This window comes from Nicotiana tabacum, chromosome 22 (genome assembly GCF_000715075.1).
Source record: "Nicotiana tabacum cultivar K326 chromosome 22, ASM71507v2, whole genome shotgun sequence".
Taxonomy (NCBI): domain Eukaryota; kingdom Viridiplantae; phylum Streptophyta; class Magnoliopsida; order Solanales; family Solanaceae; genus Nicotiana; species Nicotiana tabacum.
Genome location: NC_134101.1, coordinates 217,634,920 through 217,655,504, shown reverse-complemented (window position 1 = coordinate 217,655,504; position 20,585 = coordinate 217,634,920).

The following is a 20,585-nucleotide window of genomic DNA, read 5'->3' as shown; positions in this document are numbered from 1 at the left end:
ATTGTAGCGGAGTTATGTTGAGACATGATTCTTTATGTTAGATTCATGTGTTTTGGTTATACAGTGTGTGATAGGTTCTTAGCATTGCTTTGTGGCGGTACCTGTTGAGTTTGCAAGATAATTCCCTCGTCTGAGTCATTTTCCACGATTGAGTACATTTGGAATGTTGCTTATTGGTGCACGGATTGCACGAGTTGCGGCTTCAGACTGTATTAATATGTCATATCACTAGAGTGATTATGTTAGATGTGATGAGGTCATCGTACCAAGAATGGGTGCTATCAAATCAGATTGCGATATATTTGGAAGGATATTGATGTTGATCGGCTTAGAAATTTGCTATAGTTCCTATCAAAGGAGATGGAGTTCCACAACTTGTTGGTCTGACAAATGGTTATGAGTTTATGCGTATTTCTTTCATCATTGGCAGTATATGAAGGTGTTAGAACGAGGCTTTTTTTGATAAGAGGTTTATTACCGGTATTGGGTTGTTTTGAAAAGCTACTGTGATTAGAAGTTATTGCTATGAGTGTTTGAGTTATATGGTGTATTATGTGATTTTATCTTGGTCTATGAATATGGCTTGATACAACTTGTTCAAACTTATACAGTGTGTAGATGCTAGATTCTGATTTTATAGAAAATTTCGGATGTGAAAAATTTGGTTCTAAGGCTTATGGGCTAGGTTGGATTAAGAAATTTCAGTGATGTTGTGTTATCAGGACCTATATGGGATAGGGTGACGTGGGATCACCCCCGGGTATGTGCATAGTGAGGTTACACGGTGATTTGATGGCTTTTGGAACAACTCTAGGCATGTTCGAGGACGAACGCATGTTTAAGTGGGGGAGAATGTAACGACCCAACCAGTCATTTTGAGCATTTGCACTTCGCTCTGTAGTTTGGGGGCACGACTAGCTCCGTATGATGTATTAGGACCTGTGTGTGAAATTTGGGTTCATTCCGAGTTGATTTGATATGTTTCTGCGTGGGTTTTTGGAAGTCGAAAGTTCGAAAATTCATTAAGTTTGATTTGAGGTACATTTCGTCGTTTCAATATTGTTATGTGTGTTTTGAGGCCTCGAGTAGGTCCATATTATGATATGAAACTTTTTGGTATGCTTAGACAGGGTCCCGAGGGGCTCAGGTGAGTTTTGGATAGGTTTGGGTTCTGTTGCGCTCGTTTTTCTTATGTTTCAACTTCGTTTCTTCAAGCATAAATGGTACCACATTGAACGAATGAGCTCCGATTTTTTGTTTTTATTAAAGCACTAGATCCGTATCGCAATTACGGAGCCATAGCGAATTGTCAAATTTGGACATCGTATAAGGATTTTATGGCCATTTTAGTAAGAATTGGGTTGCCAAATTTTTCAGATTAATTACGAAATTGCAACTGCTGCGTATTTAAAAATCTGCACTATTTTCAAATATTGAAACCAACATATCTCCTTCAATATAAGGTCAAATGGAGGGATTAAAGAACCTATCTTGACTAGAATTTCAGAAGGAATCCATTGGAGGTATCAAAAGTGCGTTTCGAGATCTTTTAGCACAAGAAACGAGGCAAAACAGTGTTAAAATGAAGGTTTTATGCATTTAACATATTTTAAGTTGGGGAGCTCGGAATTGGATAATTGTTCGAGGCGCTTTTCAGCTTATGAATTAGGGTAAGTGTTCTCTACTCGGTTTTGATTATATTTCATGAATCTATCTTTGATTTTAGCTTTTGGTTGATGAATTTTAAAGAAGAAATTGGGAGTTTTGGCCTAAAGTTTCATAGTATGAATTTTGCGTTTTGAACATCGATTCAGAGTTAGATTTGAGTGAAACTAGTATGGTTGAACTTGTAATTGAATGGGTTGACGGATTTTATGAGTTTTGTCGGGTTCCGAGGTCCGGACTCGGGTTGGTCTTTTTGGCCGATTTTGGGCTTTTTGGCCAATTTTGGGCTTTTGATTAAAGATTCGACCTTTTTCGATTGGATTGGTTCCTTTAGCATTATTTGATGTATTTGAGTTGTTTTTTGATTAGTTTCGAACTATTCAGCGGTCGGAACGCACGTGATGGGATTCTTGGAGCATCGCTTGGCTTGTTCGGTGTCGGAATTGGCTTGTTTAAGATAAATAACTCTTCTATGCTTAGTGCTGAGGGCATGAAACTCCGAACTACATGTTATGTGATTGGTATTGAGGTGACGCACATGCTAGGTGACATGCGTATGGGCGTGCACCCTTTGAAATGGGACTCTGTTGTTCCCATGGCCCTGTATAATGGTACTATTTTGTTGATATTTGTGTTTTCATCATGCGATAAAGTAATTGAGCTGTCAAACATGCCAAATATCATGTTTAGGCTTTATGCTGATATTGTTTGTACCCATAGTGGTTATTTCTTGTTGTCATCTTACTGATTTCCATTGATAATTTAAACTTAGTCATATTCATGCATTCATATCGTATTTCAGTCTCAGATGTTGTTGTTGATGCATCATATCATTGTTGTCGGACTAGTTTCATGACATTTTGAGCCCATGAGTGTGACTGAAGAGAGTGATGACCGAGTGAGACCGAGGGCCTGATTGTGAGAATATAAATATATATATGGATCGGGCTGCACGCTGCAGCGATATATGGATCGGGTTGCATGCCGCAACGATATTGGGTTGGGCTGCATGCTGTAGCGATATAGCGTTTGGGCTGTAGAAGCCCCTCCGAAGTATGTACACCCTCACTGAGCTCAGTTGACTATATATATATGGATCGGGCTGCACGCCACAACAGTTATTATATAGCGTTGAGTATTGAGCTTAGTAAGAGAGGATGCAAGGTAATGAGATTGAGTACTCTGAGAGTGTGAGTACATGTTTCATCTCTGAGATACATGACATTCACATGCATACTTGACATACAGGCATTGAGATGCATTCTTCCTCATGTTATATAGTATCACATCATTCATGACTTATTATATACATTGATATGTGGGTATAGAGAGGCACTTTATACTTGTTATTTGAAAAGAAAATGAAATATTTTATTTATTGTGGAAAGGATATTTAGAAAATTACAGTTTTCGAACTTACTCGTACTTTTGGCATTTTCGGTAAGAGATCTAGGATTTTCTTTTACTGCGATATTTGAAAAGAATGACCATTTTCTGGAACTGTGAACGAGATGAGTATTTTACTTTTGAGATATCTCTTTTATACTTGCATTTATGTTGGTATGACCTATTGTGGAAATATTGGCTTTGGACCCGATCCTGTGTTAGCTCGTCACTGCTTTCAACCTGAGGTTCGGTTTGTTACTTTTTGAGTACATGGGGTCGGTTATACTCATACTGCACTTCCTACACAGTGCGTACAGATCCCAAATGCCGATGTTGCTACGTTCGATGGTTGTTGGATTTGAAGGCGTACTCGCGTTCCTACTGGAGCTGCCTTTTGTTCAGGGTAGGCTTAGACTATAAAATTCTGTTTATGTACTTTCAAACAGACTGTGTAATTGTTCCATTGTTGCTTTGTAAACTCCATTCGTAGAAGCTCATGATTTGTACTACCAGTCCTTAGGAAATGTATAAGATTTAGATAATTCTCTTAGTTAATTATTTTATTAAGTTAAATGAAACTGGATAATTGTTAATTGGCTTACCTAGTGGGTTGGGTTAGGTGCCATCACGACTGGTGGATTTTGGGTCGTGACAGTTTTGAGGATGCAGGGTCGTATATGTGTGCCTAATGTTGATGGCCTTCATGAGTTGATCCTTGAGGAGGCTCACAGTTCTAAGTATTCTATTCACCTAGGTGCAGCCAAAATTTACCAAGACTCGAGACAACATTATTGGTGGAGAAGGATGAAAAAGGACATTGTTGCGTATGTGGCTCATTGCTTAAATTGTCAGCAGGTAAAATATGAGCATCAGAGACCCGGTGGTTTGCTTCAGCAGATAGAGATTCCTGAGTGGAAGTATGAGCGTATCACTATGGACTTCGTTGTTGGACTCCCACAGACTCAAAGGAAATTTGACGTAGTTTGGGTTATTATGGATAGGTTGACTAAATCAGCGCATTTCATTCCTGTGGTAAGTAATTATACTTCGGAGAGGTTGGCAAAGATATATATTCGAGAGATTGTTTGCCTTCACGGTCTGACCATGTCTATCATTTCTGATCGAGGTATGAGTTGAGCACAACATTTCATCCTCAGACTGACGGGCAGTCCGAGCGTACTATTCTGATTTTGGAGGATATGCTCCGTGCTTGTGTTATTGACTTTGGAGGTTCTTGATATCAGTTCTTGCCGGAGTTTGCTTATAATAATAGTTATCAGTCAAGCATTCAGATGGAACCTTATGAGGCATTATATGGTAGATGGTGTAGGTCGCCAGTTGGATGGTTTGAGCCGGGAGAGGCTCGGTTATTGGGTACAGACTTAGTTTAGGAGGCCTTAGATAAGGTCAAGATTCTTCAGGAAAGACTTCATGCAGCTCAGTCTAGGCAAAAGAGTTATGCCGATCGTAAGGTTCGTGATGTGGGATTCATGGTTGGAGAGAGAGTATTGCTTTGGGTATCGCCCATGAAGGGTATTATGAGATTTGGAAAGAAAGGAAAGTTGAGCCCCAAGTATATCAGGTCGTTTAAGATTATTGATAGAGTGGGGGAGGTAGCTTATAGGCTTGCATTGCCTCCACGATTATCCTCAGTTCATCCGATATTCCACATGTCTATGCTCCAGAAATATCATGATGACCCGTCCCATGTGTTAGATTTTAGCTCTGTCCAATTGGACAAAGACTTAACTTATGAGGAGGAGCCGGTAGCCATTTTAGACCGGCAGGTTCGTCAGTTGAGTTCTAAGAGTTTTCCTTCAGTTCGAGTGTAGTGGAAAGGTCAGCCCGCTGAGGCAGCTACTTGGGAGTCCGAGTCGGACATGTAGAGTAGATATTCACACTTATTTTCCAATTCAGGTAATTTTCTATGTCCGTTTGAGGATGAACGTTTGTTTTAGAGGTGGAGATTGTGATGACCCAAGGGGTCATTTTATGAATTAAGGCTCCATTCTAGGTCTATTAACCATAAAAAGCCTAATTTTAAATACCTCAATTTGCGTGCGCAGCCCAGGTGTGAAACTGGAAAGATTTTATGTGAAAATGTAAGAAATAATGATTTTTATAATTTAAGTTTGGTTTTAGTTGACTTTGATCAATATTTTTAGTAAATAGACCCGGATCAGTGTTCTGACAATCCCGGAAGGTCCGTAGTAAAATATGGGACTTGCGCGTGTACCCGAACTTTAATTCCGAGGTCTCACGCCTTAGAAATTAATTTTTGAAAGAAATTATTTTGCTGAATTATTAATGAAATAAAGAAAAAATTAATGTTTGAAACCATTGGTATCGGGCCCGTATTTTGGTTCCGGAGCTCGATACAGGTTTGTTATGATATTGAAGTCTTATTTGTGAAAGTTGGTGAGAATCGGAGTTGATTTGATGTGATTCGGACGTCCGGTTGAGAAATAGTGAAATTTAAGTGTTCTTGAGAAAACTCATGGGTTTTGAGGTTAAATTCATTGTTTTAGATGTTATTTTCATGATTTGATCACACGAGCAAGTCCGTACGATATTTTTAGACTTGCGTGCATATTTTATTTGGAGCCCTGAGGGCTTGGGTGAGTTTCGGGTAGGCTTTAGGATGTTTTTAACTTGTAAAAAAAATCTGATGTCATAAAATAAATCTACTGTCATAACAGTTTCTAGTACACTGGTGCTCAACGCTTTTTCTTCAAAAAAAAAAAAAAAAAAGAAAAATCACAGAATCCAACTCGGGCAGCAACCATTTTCTTTCATATTTTTGAACTAAAAAGAGCTAGAGCTGATTTTCTTCACACATGTTCATCCCTAAAGTGTTGGTAAACAATTCTAAACTCTTCTCTGTCGATTACCTTATGTTGTTCATCACTTTTCAATCAAAAATCAAGAATTTTCGTGGCAAAAACTGGGGGTTTGCGTAGAATTAGAGAATTTTGTAAAAATCAAATTTTGACCTCGAATTGGGGTCAGATTTCCAAACTAATTGCATACTCGGGCTCGGGAGTAAATGGGTAGACGAAATTTGGTCTGAACCCCGAGTTTGGACCAAGCGGGCCCAAGGTCGGTTTTTAACTATTTTTTTGAGAAAACACATGAAAACCATAATTTTTTTTAAAAGTTAGTTTTGTTAGCATTAATTAATGATATTAAGTTAATTATGATTAGACTCGAGTGTATTGGAGGTGAATTCAAAATGGAAAAGCTATTATTGAGCAGTGAGTGGCCTACAAATTTGAGGTAAGTGCTTGGTTTAACCTTGACTTGAGAGAATAGGAATCCCCAACCTAATTGATATGTGAATTTGCATGTGCGTGGTGTATAGGTGAGGTGACGAGTATCTATGCACCACCAAATTATCTGTTAAACATGATCCCTTCCTCGTTTCCAATTTAATTGATCCCTAGCTTAATTGTTTTATGATCATTGTTGTCTATATACTTACTTGGTTTCGTTAAATTACTATTAATTATTGTTTCAAGTATTTTGGAAGTATTTGGTTGTTCCTTTGGCTTCATTGTGATACATAAAAGGGTGAGCTAGTTGACAGTATTTTAATATATATTACGGTTGGTTTATTTGTGAAATGATAAATGAAGAAGTTATGAGTCGTTCAGTGGTTTGAGTCCATGAGCAGCATCACTTCAAGTATTATGACTTGTGCGCATAGTAGGAACTGCATTTCGGGTAGTTTGGAGTTGATTTGGAAAGAAAATTCTCATTTCAGAAGCTTTAAGTTGAAAGATTTAACTATGATTGGATTTCAGAGTAAACAACCTTGGAATCAGGATTTGATGGTTCCAGTAGGTTCGTATGATGATTTCGGACTTGGGCGTATGCCCGGATCGGGTTTTGGATGACCCGAGAGCGTTTTGGCGCTTATTGTGGAAGTTAGCATTTTGGAAGAAATTTCATAAGTTTGTGTTGAAGTGAATTTTAGTGTTATCGATGTCCGTTTGGGATTCTGAGTCTGGGAGTAGATTCGTATGGTAATTCTGGTGTTGGGAGCGCAATTAAAAGTGAATTGGGAGGTCCGTAGGTCATTTTGAAGTCATTTGGCTAAAGATAGAAATTTGAAGGTTTTTGAGAAGTTTGACCGGAAGTTGACTTTTTGATATCGGGGTTGGATTCCGATTTCGGAAGTTGGAGTAGGTCCGTAATGTGAAATATGACTTGTGTGCAAAATTTGAGGTCAATCGGCGTGATTTGATGGGTTTTGGCATCGAAAGTAGAAGTTTAAAATTCTAAAGTTCATAAATCTTGTATTGGAGGTCGATTCATGGTTTTAGTGTTGTTTGATATGATTTAAGGCCTCAAGCAAGACCGTAATATGTTTTGGGACTGGTTGGTATGATTGGTTGGGGGTCTTAGGGGCCCCGGGTGGATTCCGGGTGGTTAACGGATCGAAAATAAAATTTTGGAGAGGGCTGAAGTTGTTGGTTGCTGGTGTAACCGCACCTGCGAAACTAAGGCCGCAGGTGCGGAGCCGCAGAAGTAGCCTTCGTGCCGCATAAGCGGAAATGGACGGCTAGGCTGGGACCGCAGATGCGGGACCGCAGATGCGGGACCGCACCTGTGGGTGTTGAGGCGTAGAAGCGGAAAGGGCAGCCTGGAGAAAAATCGCAGGAGCAGTAGAGGGGCCGCACTTGCAGAACCGCAGAAGCGGTCGTGTGACCGCAGGAACGAAAGTGCTGGAGGCAGTAAGTTCTTTTAAAATCGGGGGCTGGTCCTTTTTCCCCCATTTTCATTTGGTGTGGACGATTTTGGAGAGCTTCAAGTGGGGTTTTTCATCATCAACGACAAGGTAAACTAACCTCACCTATCTTGAGTTAAATATATTGATTATGTATGGATTTTAGCATGTAAATTGGTAGAAATTTGGGAGTTTGAGGAAAACCTAGAAAATTGATATTTTGGATTTCTACCACGATTTTGGGTATGAAATTGAAAGTAAATTATATATTTGAGTTCGTGAGGCTATGTGTAAGCTTATTCTTCGAAATATTTTGGAATCCGGGCATGTGGGCTCGAGGGCGTTTTTGTTAACTTTTCGACCGGGGTTAGGAATTGTTATAAATTGGATTGTAATATATAGTAATGGAATTGCATAATTTTTGGCTAGTTTTGGAGTATTGTGCATCGACTCGAGTGTTTGGAAGGGTGTGAAATGCAGGTGATGGATCTTCGGAGCGAGGTGGGTCTCCTTTCTAACCTTGTAAGAGGTAATTGTCCCCATAGGTGAAATAATTGGTTATGTGTTCCTATTTGTGGGGGATACATATGCACGAGGTGACAAGAGTCCGTACGTAGCTACTAATATGTGTAAGTCCGGGTAGTCTAGGACCCAAAAAGCATGCTATACTTGGAATATCTGTAATCTTATGGACAGTTGAATTACTTAAATCCTATCGAATTGGTAAATGAATTTCTAAAAGGATTAAACTTTATTTTCATAAATTGTTAAAAGATAATTGGCTTTTATTTGGATAAATGTTCCCCGATAAATTCTTAATTGGCTGTTTGAGCATGTATTTCTATGTGTATCTGCGTCACATGTATGATTCGCGAGTAGGGTGATTGTTTATTTAAATTTAACTGCATCGCTTGTATGGTTCGCGAGCGGGGTAATAGATGCATCTATGGTTCGCGCCGTTCGACCCTCGGTGGTGCACATTTTACATTTCTTTTGGATCGGGCCATGCGACCTCAGCATGATTTGCGCATGCTTGTATTGCTTGCCTTGAAACTTATTGAAGTTGTTATTGCCTCTTCCCGGCTTAAGAATATATGTATAAATGATGAAAAGGAATTTAGAAATTTCCTATAAAAGAAAGAATCGTTTACTTGCTTCAACCTATGGAAATACAATCATGTTTATAAAAATCCACGATTTAACATATTATTGATATAACATTATTGGACCACTAGTAAGTGTCGAAGTCGACCTCTCATCTCTACTTCTTCGACATTAGACGGGATACTCATTGGGTACACGTTATTTTTCGTACTCATACTACACTTCTGTGCATTTTTGTTGCACAGGCACATGCATCTCTAGTGTCCTAGTGGGCGTAGTAGCATGGTTGATACGGAAACTTAGGTGAGATGTATTTCCCGAGATGACCGCAGCCAGCATTTCTCTTTCAGATTACCATATTTATTTTCTATCCAATATTGTATTCTAGACGGTTGTTGTATTACATTATTTCTTAGAAATTGCTCATGCACTTATGACACCAGGTTCTGGGATGTCTTTGGGTTTATTCAGAAATTTTAAAAGTTTTTATGTTTCATTATTTATTCACAGGACTTTACTATGTATAGTTTAAACGTATAATAGAAGTGATTTCGGAAATATTTAAAACAATAATTTAATTAAGTATTTTGGTTGGCTTGGGTGACAGCGGTATCTGGCGCCACCATGAACCTTATTGGATTTCGAGTCGTGACAACATGGTATCAGAGCACTAGGTTACCTTAGGTCTCACGAGTCATGAGAAAGTCTAGTAGAGTCTCACGGATTGGTATAGAGATGCTTATACTTATCTTCGGGAGGCTACGGGGCTGTTAGGAGTACTTCCCTTCTTAATTCCTCATCGTGCGATTTGATTCCTTAAGGCTTATGCCCTTGTTTCCTTCTTATTCAATCTTATGCAACGTGAACCACTGGTTATAAATCAAGAATTTAAGGATTGTAATGGTACTACGAATGTGGTGTAGGGTGTTTCCCCTTACGGTGTTGTTTGAACTATTATCGTCGCCTTGTAGAAGGATATTCTACTGTTTCAGCTCAGTAGCGTTACTTATGAGAGCTCTGAGGCTAGGCACAAGTTTCCATGATGCTTATGAACGATTGTTCTGCAGTATTGATATGAGGGTAGGATGCTTGCCTACGTGTCGGGGCAGTGAATGACTTGAAGGGAGGTTTACTCAGTGCATGATCTAGAGATTTGGTATTTTATTCCCGGTAGGGGAAAGGCAATCGGGCTAAGAATGTTCAGATTTGGGTTGATAGGGTAACGAGACTTGGTATTTTCGAGCGTGGTGGAATTTTCATCTGCGATGTAGTGTCGTCGTCCTCAATTGTATGTGTTAAGTTCGCCGGTGTTATGGTCTTCTGCAATTCGCCCCTTGGGGTAGGATATTGTGAAATAATATTGGAGAAACGATGGTCGGACATCGTGGAGTGCGGTGGTTCAGGATTGAATCGGTGTTTCTAATATCGACGACTCGAGAAAGATGATCTCTGGAAAGGTTTAAAATTAGTAGCGATTTCTGGGTTCAAGTGTTGAGAAGATAGATTTTATTTAAGGCAATAACCAAGCAGCAACGGATGAGGAAGGAAATGTGGGGAGTGTCAAGCGGTGGTTAAGATTTCTAAAAGGCCAAGTATAAGAAGCGAAGGTCGAGTAGTCGTTTAAAGGGGTGAGTTCCGCCAAAGTGGGAGAGCGGCGGAGTTGCATATGGGCTTTATGGTAGGATGACTACGCATATTAACGAGAGTTTGGAATGATTTGGGAATTTTAGTGATTGGTGATTTGGGGTCTACGGATTTAATTTGAAATCATGGGTTATTGATGTCGTAGTGATTCTACTCCATGCAGTAGTGTTGGAAGATGTCGGCACGTAAATTCCACAGGTGGGTTATCTCCAGTGAGCAGATCGGCGGTCACATGGTTGGCGAAGCTTCTGCGAATAATTCTATTGGTTATATAACAAAGAGATCGGTCGTGCGAATGTGGTTGATGATTCAGAGTATAAAAAGTGGTTTTATAGAAGGATTCCAAGAATTTTGGCAGTTGATTGCGCAAGGTTATGTCAATAAGAGATAAAGAATCCTGGTGAATTCCAGAGTTGTGTAATAGTGACTTTAAGCTAAGTGAGAGAGTCCCACCGCCTATGATTGGGTTGCAAGGTTAACTACTTGCGAGATTTTCGGTTATTAGCATGCTGATGGGTTATTTCAGCTACGGGAAAAGAACTTAAGTGGTAATTTGAGCAAAGGAATTGTTAAAGATGTGCTATGGTTGGTCTTATTGGCTCATGTTAAAACTTAGGAGAGGATTCAGGATTTGTGCCTTGTATAGATGCGAGTTCCAAGAGAAGTGATTCTGCCAGGTGCTTCGTCGAGAGGGTGTTCATGTGCTAGAAGATTTATGGAGCTGATTATATTTGGGACCAAGTCAGAGCGGGTGGCTCTCAACAACAATCCTAGTGGATTCAAAGGGTTAAAGTGTGGTGCATGATGATTTCAAGCCTATAAGTACGGTTAAGATTCAAACTTTGTAGCAGCTTATGAGAAGAGGCCCAGAATGTTCTATGATGTTTTGACTTGCAGTATAGCATTTGGGGAATATGAAATGGTTCGTGGGATTTGAGATGGCATGATCTCGTGATTCAAGGTCACTCGGGATGAGTGCAGATGTAGTGTGTTATGTGTTGAATGGAGTTATTATTATTTCTAAGGCAATCAAGGATAGATTGGAAGAAGATAGATTGGTTAGCCATAGTTGAATTGGCATATTGGTGGTAGTGATCAGTTCCTTCAGCGTGATCAAGTTATGCAAGTGATTTGTGATGGTACGTGTGAGGCCTGTCGGCCGCCGTAATTTATGTTATTCAGAAGCATTCTACTGTTATGGCCTGTTATGTAGAGGCGGATCCCAGAAGGGCTATGGTGGCTTAGACCACTACTTAGAGATTTGCGTATTATACGGTTATGAGAATTCACCTGTGTGTTTCTATGGTTCTCCTGAAGTGAGTTAAGTGAAAGGTTTTTATATGATGAAGTGTTAATCTATTAGTGGTTCCAGAGTTATGATGAAAATCATATTGTATCATATATTGTCATGTTGGGTGCAGTGGATGGTACGGAATTTGAAGTGAGGATCAAGGTTGCAGTTTGGTGTTGACAAGGATGTCACGACCTCGGATGAGCAGGAAAGGGGTTTGGATGTTTAAAGTAAGTTGGTATTATCTTCGGCGCTACCTAAGATCGGTGTTTTGTGAAAGAGGCTTTACATCCTGGTTAAGGATTCTTGATCTTTTTTCAGCGTTAGAGCGGCCGGTGGTTTGGACGTACGGACCTGTTATCTGTTACGGAAGGTTGTGGGAGTGTGCCCCACGGGAAGGTTATATAAGTGTGACGTGTAGTCACTCGATTGATTGAAGAGTTAAACTAAGTATGAAGATTGTGGTGATGACGTTAAATTGAGAATTGATGCCTGGAGGGCACACTATGAAGGATTAATCTGGTTATGATGGTTGTTCTTGTGTGTTATGAGAAAAGGTGAGTTAGTATGGACCTTTGAAAGATTATTAGCCTAGTTTGGTATGATCAAAATCGACTTGAGGTCGGTGGATGGATTTAAATGTGAATATGGGCTCTATATCAGGCCAGATGTGTTCATTGCAACAATGCGCTCTTTATGGAAGAGTAGTCGGGGTGTTATTTCGTCATCAGCTATTTCATGTAATGATGTTTTGCGTCGTGCGAGTTGTGAGATGGCTTGGTGAATTTCTTATGTGTTGAGGTTCCGCGTATAGATGATGTTATATGAGCAGGATGGCTTTTGAGATTCAAATCGTATATGGCACCTCAATTGTGTGCTTGAGTTTTGTAGCTTATGGCGCTATATGTCTCCCCAGGGCTGGTATTATGCACTTAGCATGCTTGTGACCGATATTTGGTATCTTATTATAATGAGCAATTTAGCTCGATGTATATCTCCTTATGTGAATTCTATATGTGGATCACGTGGCACGCCGCCATGGGTATGTTATTTGGATCGGGTTGCACGCCGCAACAGTGTGATGTTGAGTACAATTCCCTATATCTATTTTTATGTGTTTTGTTTCCTATTTTCTGAGGAAAACTCATATTAGTTGTGTACTCGCGTCACATGTATGATTCGCGAGCGGGGTAATTGTGTTTCCTTTTCAGAGTTCATTTTCCTTTTGTATCGCATTTGAATTGGTAGCCTATTGGCACATTTTGGAATCATATGAGACTTTTGATTATGTCCGGGTTGGCTTATTGCCTGAGCAGTCCATACTGGGTGAGACAAGATCATTGGATTTGGGATTAGTGCAATCAGATTATATGAAGTATATCAAGGAGCTGAGACCATTATTTGTTTCAGAATGAGGTGATGGTTCTGGTCAGGAGTATAGACCCAATGATTTGTTGGTTCGGCAGTTGGTTAAGAATTTCTACACATCTCTTCCATCGTGCCAGTATTGTAAGAGTTAGAGCCGAACTTATATATATCATAAGGTGCACTAGGAGCATCAGATTCATGGAATTTCGACTAATTTGATCAGAGAATGTTATTGTGGTACTGTGAGTAAAGTGGTGCAAGGTGGGAATTCAGCTAAGATATGCAGTCATGTTTTGGTGCTGCGTGTAGTTATTGATTTGGTGTGCATATGTTGGAACCGACCTGATAGAGAATTCCAGATGATGGAATTGGGCTCTAAGGCTTATTTGCTTAAGTGAAAAAGGATATCTTCAGATTGACCTAGCTAAGGCACCCAGCTGAGTTGTGGTAGTACGGGTAGGTGCTCGAGGTGTTAAATAGTGATTTCGGACAACTCCAACAAAGTTCTTAGCACGTTCGAGGATGAACATATGTTTAAGTGGGAGAGAATGTAACGACCCGACTGGTCGTTTTGAGCTTTAGCACGTCGTTCAGCGGTTTGAGGCCTTGAACAACATCACTTCAGGTATTATGACTTGTGCGCATAGTTAGAACTGCATTTCGGGTAGTTTGGAATTGATTTGGAAAGAGAAATCTCATTTAGGAAGCTTTAAGTTGAAAGAATTAACTAAGATTGGATTTCAGAGTAAACGACCTCGGAATCGGGATCTGAAGGTTCCAGTAGGTTCATGTGATGATTTCGGACATGGGCATATGCCCGGATCGGGTTTTGGATGACCAGGGAGCATTTTGGCACATATTGTGAAAGTTTGAATTTTGGAAGAAATTTCATAAGTTTGGGTTGAAGTGCATTTCAGTGTTATCGATGTCCGTTTGGGATTCCAAGTCTGGGAGTAGCTCCGTATGGTGATTCTGGTGTTGGGAGTGCAATTGGAAGTAAATTTGGAGGTCCGTAGGTCATTTTGAACTCATTTGGCTAAAGATTTTAATTTAAAGGTTTTTGAGAAGTTTGATCGGAAGTGGACTTGTTGATATCGGGGTCGAATTCCAATTCCAGAAGTTGGAGTAGGTATGCAATGTCAAATATGACTTGTGTCCAAAATTTGAGGTCAATCGGGCGTGATTTGATAGGTTTCGACATCAAATAGAAGTTTGAAATTCTAAACTTTATAAAGCTTGGATTGGAGGTCGATTCGTGGTTTTAGCATTTTTTGATATGATTTGAGGCCTTGAGCAAGTCTGTAATGTGTTTTGGGACTGGTTGGTATGATTGGTTGGGGGTCCCGGGTGGATTCCGGGTGGTTAACAGATCGAAAATGGAATTTTGAAAAGGGATGAAGTTGCTGGTTGCTGGTGTAACCACACCTGCAAAACTAGGGCCGCAGGTGCGGAGCCGCAGAAGTGGCCTTCGTGCAGCAGAAGCGGAAATGGACGGCTAGGCTGGGACTGCAGATGTGGTCATTTTGCCGTAGATGCGGGACCACACTTGCGGGTGTTGAGGCGCATAAGCGGAAAGGGAAGCCTGGAGAAAAACCACAGGAGCGGTAGAGGAGCCGCACCTGCGGAACTGCAGAAGCGGTCGTGTGACCGCAGGTGCGGAAGTGCTGGAGGCAGTAAGTTCTTTTAAAATTGGGGGTTGGTCATTTTCCCCCCATTTTCATTTTGTGTGGACGATTTTGGAGAGCTTCAAGTGGGGTTTTTCATCATCAACGACAAGGTAAGATAACCTCACGTATCTTGAGTTAAATATATTGATTATGTATGGATTTTAGCATGTAAATTGCTAGAAATTTGGGAGTTTGAGGAAAATCTAGAAAATTGATATTTTGAATTTCTACCACGATTTTGGGTATGAAATTGAGAGTAAATTATATATTTGAGTTCGTGAGGCTATGGATAAGCTTATTCTTCGAAATTTTTTAGAATCCGGGCACGTGGGCCCGAGGGCGTTTTTGTTAACTTTTCGACCGGGATTAGGAATTGTTATAAATTGGATTGTAATGAGTAATTTAGTATATATTAATGGAATTGCATAATTATTGGCTAGTTTTAGAGTATTGTGCATCGACTTGAGTCTTCTAAAAGGTGTGGAATATCGGTGATGGATTTTCGGAGCAAGGTGAGTCTCCTTTCTAAACTTGTAAGAGGGAATTGTCCCCATAGGTGAAATAATTTGTTATGTGCTCCTATTTATGGAGTCTACGTACACACGAGGTGATGTGAGTCCGTGCATAGCTACTAATATGTGTAAGTCCGGGTAGTCTAGGATCCAAAAGCATGCTATACTTGGAATATCTGCAATCTTATTGACAGTTGAATTGCTTAAATCCTATCGAATTGGTAAATGAATTTCTAAAAGGATTAAACTTTATTTTCTTAAATTGTTAAAAGAGAATTGGCTATTATTTGGATAAATGTTCCTCGATAAATTCTTAATTGGTTGTTTGAGCATGTATTTCTATGTGTACCTGCATCGCATGTATGATTCACGAGCAGGGTGATTGTTTATTTAAATTTGACTGCGTCGCATGTATGGTTCGCGAGCGAGGTAATAGATACATCTATGGTTCGCGCTGTTCGACCCTCGGTAGCACATTTTACATTTTTGTTGGATCGGGCCGTGCGACCTCACCATGATTTGTGTGTGCTTGTATTACTTGCCTTGAAACTTATTGAAGTTGTTATTGCCTCTTTCCGGCTTAAGAATATATGTATAAATGATGAAAAGGAATTTGGAAATTTCCTATAAAAGAAAGAATCATTTACTTGCTTCAATCTATCCAATTACAATCATGTTTATAAAAATACACGATTTAACATATTATTGATATAACATTATTGGACCACTAGTAAGTGTCGAAGTCGACCTCTTGTCTCTACGTTTTTGACATTAGATGGGATACTCATTGGGTACACGTTGTTTTTCGTACTCATACTACACTTCTGTGCATTTTTGTTGCACAGGCACATGCATCTCTAGTGGCCTAGTGGGCGTAGTAGCATGGTTGATACGGAGACTTAGGTGACCTGCATTTCCGGAGATGACCCGAAGCCAGCAAGTCTCTTTCAGATTACCGTATTTATTTTTTGTCCAATATTGTATTCCGGACGATTGTTGTATTACATTATTTCTTAGAAACTGCTCATTCACTTGTGACACCGAGTTCTGGGATATCTTTGGGTTTATTCAGAAATTTTAAAAGTTGTTAAATGTTTCATTATTTATTTAGAGGAATTTACTATATATTGTTTAAACTTATAAAAGAAGTGATTTCGGAAAAATTTAAAACGAGAATTTAATTAAGTATTTTGGTCGGCTTGCCTGATAGCGGTGTCCGGCGCCACCACAACCCTTATTGAATTTCGGGTCGTGACAATATGGTATCAGAGCACTAGGTTACCTTAGGTCTCACGAGTCATGAGCAAGTCTAGTAGAGTCTCGCGGATCGGTACAGAGACGTCTGTGCTTATCTTCGGAAGGCTACAGGGCTGTTAGGAGTACTTCCCTTCTTGATTCCTCATCGTGTGATTTGATTCCTTGAGGCTTATGCCCTTGTTTTCTTCCTATTCAATCTTACGCGACGCGAACCACTAGTTATAAATCGAGAATTTAAGGATTGTAATGGTACTACGAATATGGTGCGGAGTGTTTCCCCTTACAGGGTTGTTTGAGCTATTATCGTCGCCTTGTGGAAGGATATCCTATTGTTATAGCTTAGTAGCGGTACTTTTGAGAGCTCTGAGGCTATGCACAAGTTGACATGATGCTTATGAATGATTATTCCGCAGTATTATATAAGGGTAGGATGTTTGCCTACGTGTCGGGGCAGTAAATGACTTGAAGGGAGGTTTACTCAGTGCATGATCTAGAGATTCAGTATTTTATTCCCGTCAGGGGAAAGGCAATCGGGCTAAGAATGTTCAAATTTGTATTGATGGGGTAACGAGACTTGGTATTTTCGAGCGTGGTGGAATTTTCAACTGCGATGTAGTGTCGTCGTCCTCAATTGTATGTGTTAAGTTCGCCGGTGTTATGGTCTTCTTCAATTCGCCCTTGGGGTAGGATATTGTGAAATAATATTGGAGAAACGACGGTTGGACATCGTGGAGTGCGGTGGTTCAGGATTGAATCGGTGTTTCTAATATCGACGACTCGAGAAAGATGATCTCTGGAAAGGTTTAAAGTTAGTAGCGATTTGTGGGTTCAAGTGTTGCTAAGATAGATTTTATTTAAGGCAATAACCGAGCAGCAACGGATGAGGAAGGAAATGTGAGGAGTGTCAAGCGGTGGTTAAGATTTCTAAAAGGCCAGGTATAAGAAGCGAAGGTCGAGTAGTCGTTTAAAGGGGTGAGTTCCGCCAAAGTGGGAGAGCAGCAGAGTTGCATATGGGCTTTGTGGTAGGATGACTACGCATATTAAGGAGAGTTTGGAATGATTTGGGAATTTTAGTGATTGGTGATTTGGGGTCTACGGATTTAATTTGAAATCATGGGTTATTGATGTCGTAGTGATTCTACTCCATGCAATAATGTTAGAAGATGTCGGCACGTAAATTCCACAGGTGGGTTATCTCTAGTGAGCAGATCGGCGGTCGCATGGTTGGGGAAGCTTCTGTGAAGAATTCTATTGGTTATTCAGCAAAGAGATCGGTCGTGTGAATGTAGTTTATGATTCTGAGTATAAAAAGGGGTTTTACAGAAAGATTCCGAGAATTTTGGCGGTTGATTGCACAAGGTTATGTCAATAAGAGATAAAGAATTCCGGTGAATTCCAGAGTTGTGTAATAGTGGCTTCAAGCTAAGTGGGAGAGTCCCACCGCCTATGATTGGGTTGCATGGTTAACTACTTGCGAGGTTTCCGGTTATTAGCTTGTTGATGGGTTATTTCAGCTACGTGAAAATAACATAAGTGGTAATTTGAGCAAAGGAATTGTTAAAGATGTGCTATGGTTGGCCTTGTTGGCTCATGTTCAGACTTGGGAAAGGATTCAGGATTTATGCCTTCTATAGATGCGGGTTCCAAGGGAAGTGATTCTGCTAGGTGCTTCGTCGAGAGGGTGTTCATGTGCTAGAAGATTCATGGAGCTGATTATATTCAGGGCCAAGTCAGAGCCGGTGGCTCTCAACAACGGTCCTAGTGGATTCAAAGGGGTAAAGTGTGGTGCCTGATGATTTCAAGCCTATAGGTACGGTTAAGATTCAAGCTTTGCAGCAGCTTATGAGAAGAGGCTCACAATATTCTATGATGTTTTAACTTGCAGTGTAGCATTTGGAAAATATGAAATGGTTTGTGGGATTTAAGACGACATGGTCTCGTGATTCAGGGTCACTCGGGATGAGTACAGATGAAGTGTGTTATGTGTTGAATGGAGTTATTATTATTTCTAAGGCAATCAAGGATAGATTGGAAGAAGATAGATTGGTTAGCCATAGTTGAATTGGCATATTGGTGGTAGTGATCAGTTCCTTCAACGTGATCAAGTTATGCATGTGATTTGTGACGGTATGTGTGAGGCCTGTCGGCCGCCGTAATTGATGTTATTCAGAAGCATTCTACTGTTATAACCTGTTATGTAGAGGTGGATCCCGGAAGGGCTATGGTGGATTAGACAACTACTTACTCAGTACACGGAGTCGGTTGTACTGATACTACACTCTGTACTCTTTTGTGCAGATCCAAGTACCGTACAGCGTTAGAGACTTTAGTAACTATCATTCATCCCTCGGAGACACGAGGTAGATCTGCTGGCGTCCGCAGAATTCATGGAGTCTTCTCTTAGTTTAGGGAGACTGTTTATTTTACTCAAAACAAATATATTATTTCTTTCAGCCCATTATATGTAGTATTCTTAGAAGTTCGTGAATTGTGACACTAGACCCTTGGGTAGTCTTAGAGTTATATATTTAGTTCGTGGCTTGATTTATTTATTTGTTTATTATTTTATTCATGAAGTTATTTATGGAAACTATCAGATTTAGTTATTTTTAAATTATCTTATTGTGTTTTAATAATTATTCAAAGGGAAATGGCTAATAAATTTCTAACATTGGCTTGCCTAACAAGTATGGTGTTAGGCGTCATCATGGCCCTAAGGTTGAGAATTTGGGTCGTGACACTGCTATTCGCCCTCCCCTACCTCCTACGCAGTTCTGCAATCAATGACTCGAAGAAGGCTGGGGCTCCTACTCCGTCGTCCATAGTGGCAAGCAGAAGAATATTAAAGATTTTTGAAAGAAAAATAAAAATACACATAGATCTGAAAATAAATAGCTCTCAAACTTGATTTGTACCAAAAAATCACCACTAATTTTGGAAGATTTTGAAGTTTGAAGTTCTGGTCATTATTATTATGACCATAAAGTCTCGAATCCGAAATTGGGTGTATCTTATCTGTGTGTTTGATTCCAAATCGTTGGCGCAAAATTGTTAACCTATTGACGAGTTGAATAATCCAATACCTTCTACTACAACTCGAGGCTTGGATAAAAAATCATAACTATGTAACAGTTTGTATCAACACTGTATAATAGTGTATAATTGTGTATATGGATATACAAACACCTCTTATACACTATTATACATGTTTATACAAGTTAATACATTATTTACAGTAAGTGTAGTATTGGACATTCTATGTTTTCTAATGGAAATATTGTATAAGTGGTATTTATATACACTTATACAATAATGTATAGTTGTTTATAAATGTGTATATTTGTGTATAATGTTGTATAATTATATATTTTCAGTTTATAAGGATGCATATACATTGTCAGTGTGTAAGAGGCCTCTACGGAAGTTTGACACTTCCTTCTCTTCTTCTTTTTCGTGTATGTGCTGTATGAAAAAGATTTTGTATGCGTTGGAGGGATTCTACAATTCATTTAATAAGTTTTTTTTTTTCTGTTATCCTGTTGGATTGCTTCAGCAATTGCACATAAAAGTGTTTGAATTTCTTACCTTCAGATAATATGTATTATTCAGGAATTTTGAGTTGTGTTTGTGGCTGATTTGCGTTTTTTATCAAACACTTAATAATCAGAGTAAATCAAGAGAATGAAAACAACTGATTGTATAAAGAGGGAATAATAATCGTAGTTGATTGTGTGAAGTAAGCTGTCTTTCGAGAATTAGCCTATTATTTTTGAGCTATAGATTAAAGTGGTATCTAGGCTATTATGTTGCAAGTCAGGTGTGTGAGTTGTGTTTATGTGAAATTATCCCTTTTTATTTGGTGTTGCCACGTGGTAATCCATCCAAAACAATGGATTTTTGTTCCAAAGTATGATTGCAGGGGCATAAATAGCCCAATAGTATTACAAGGGGTATTTGGGACA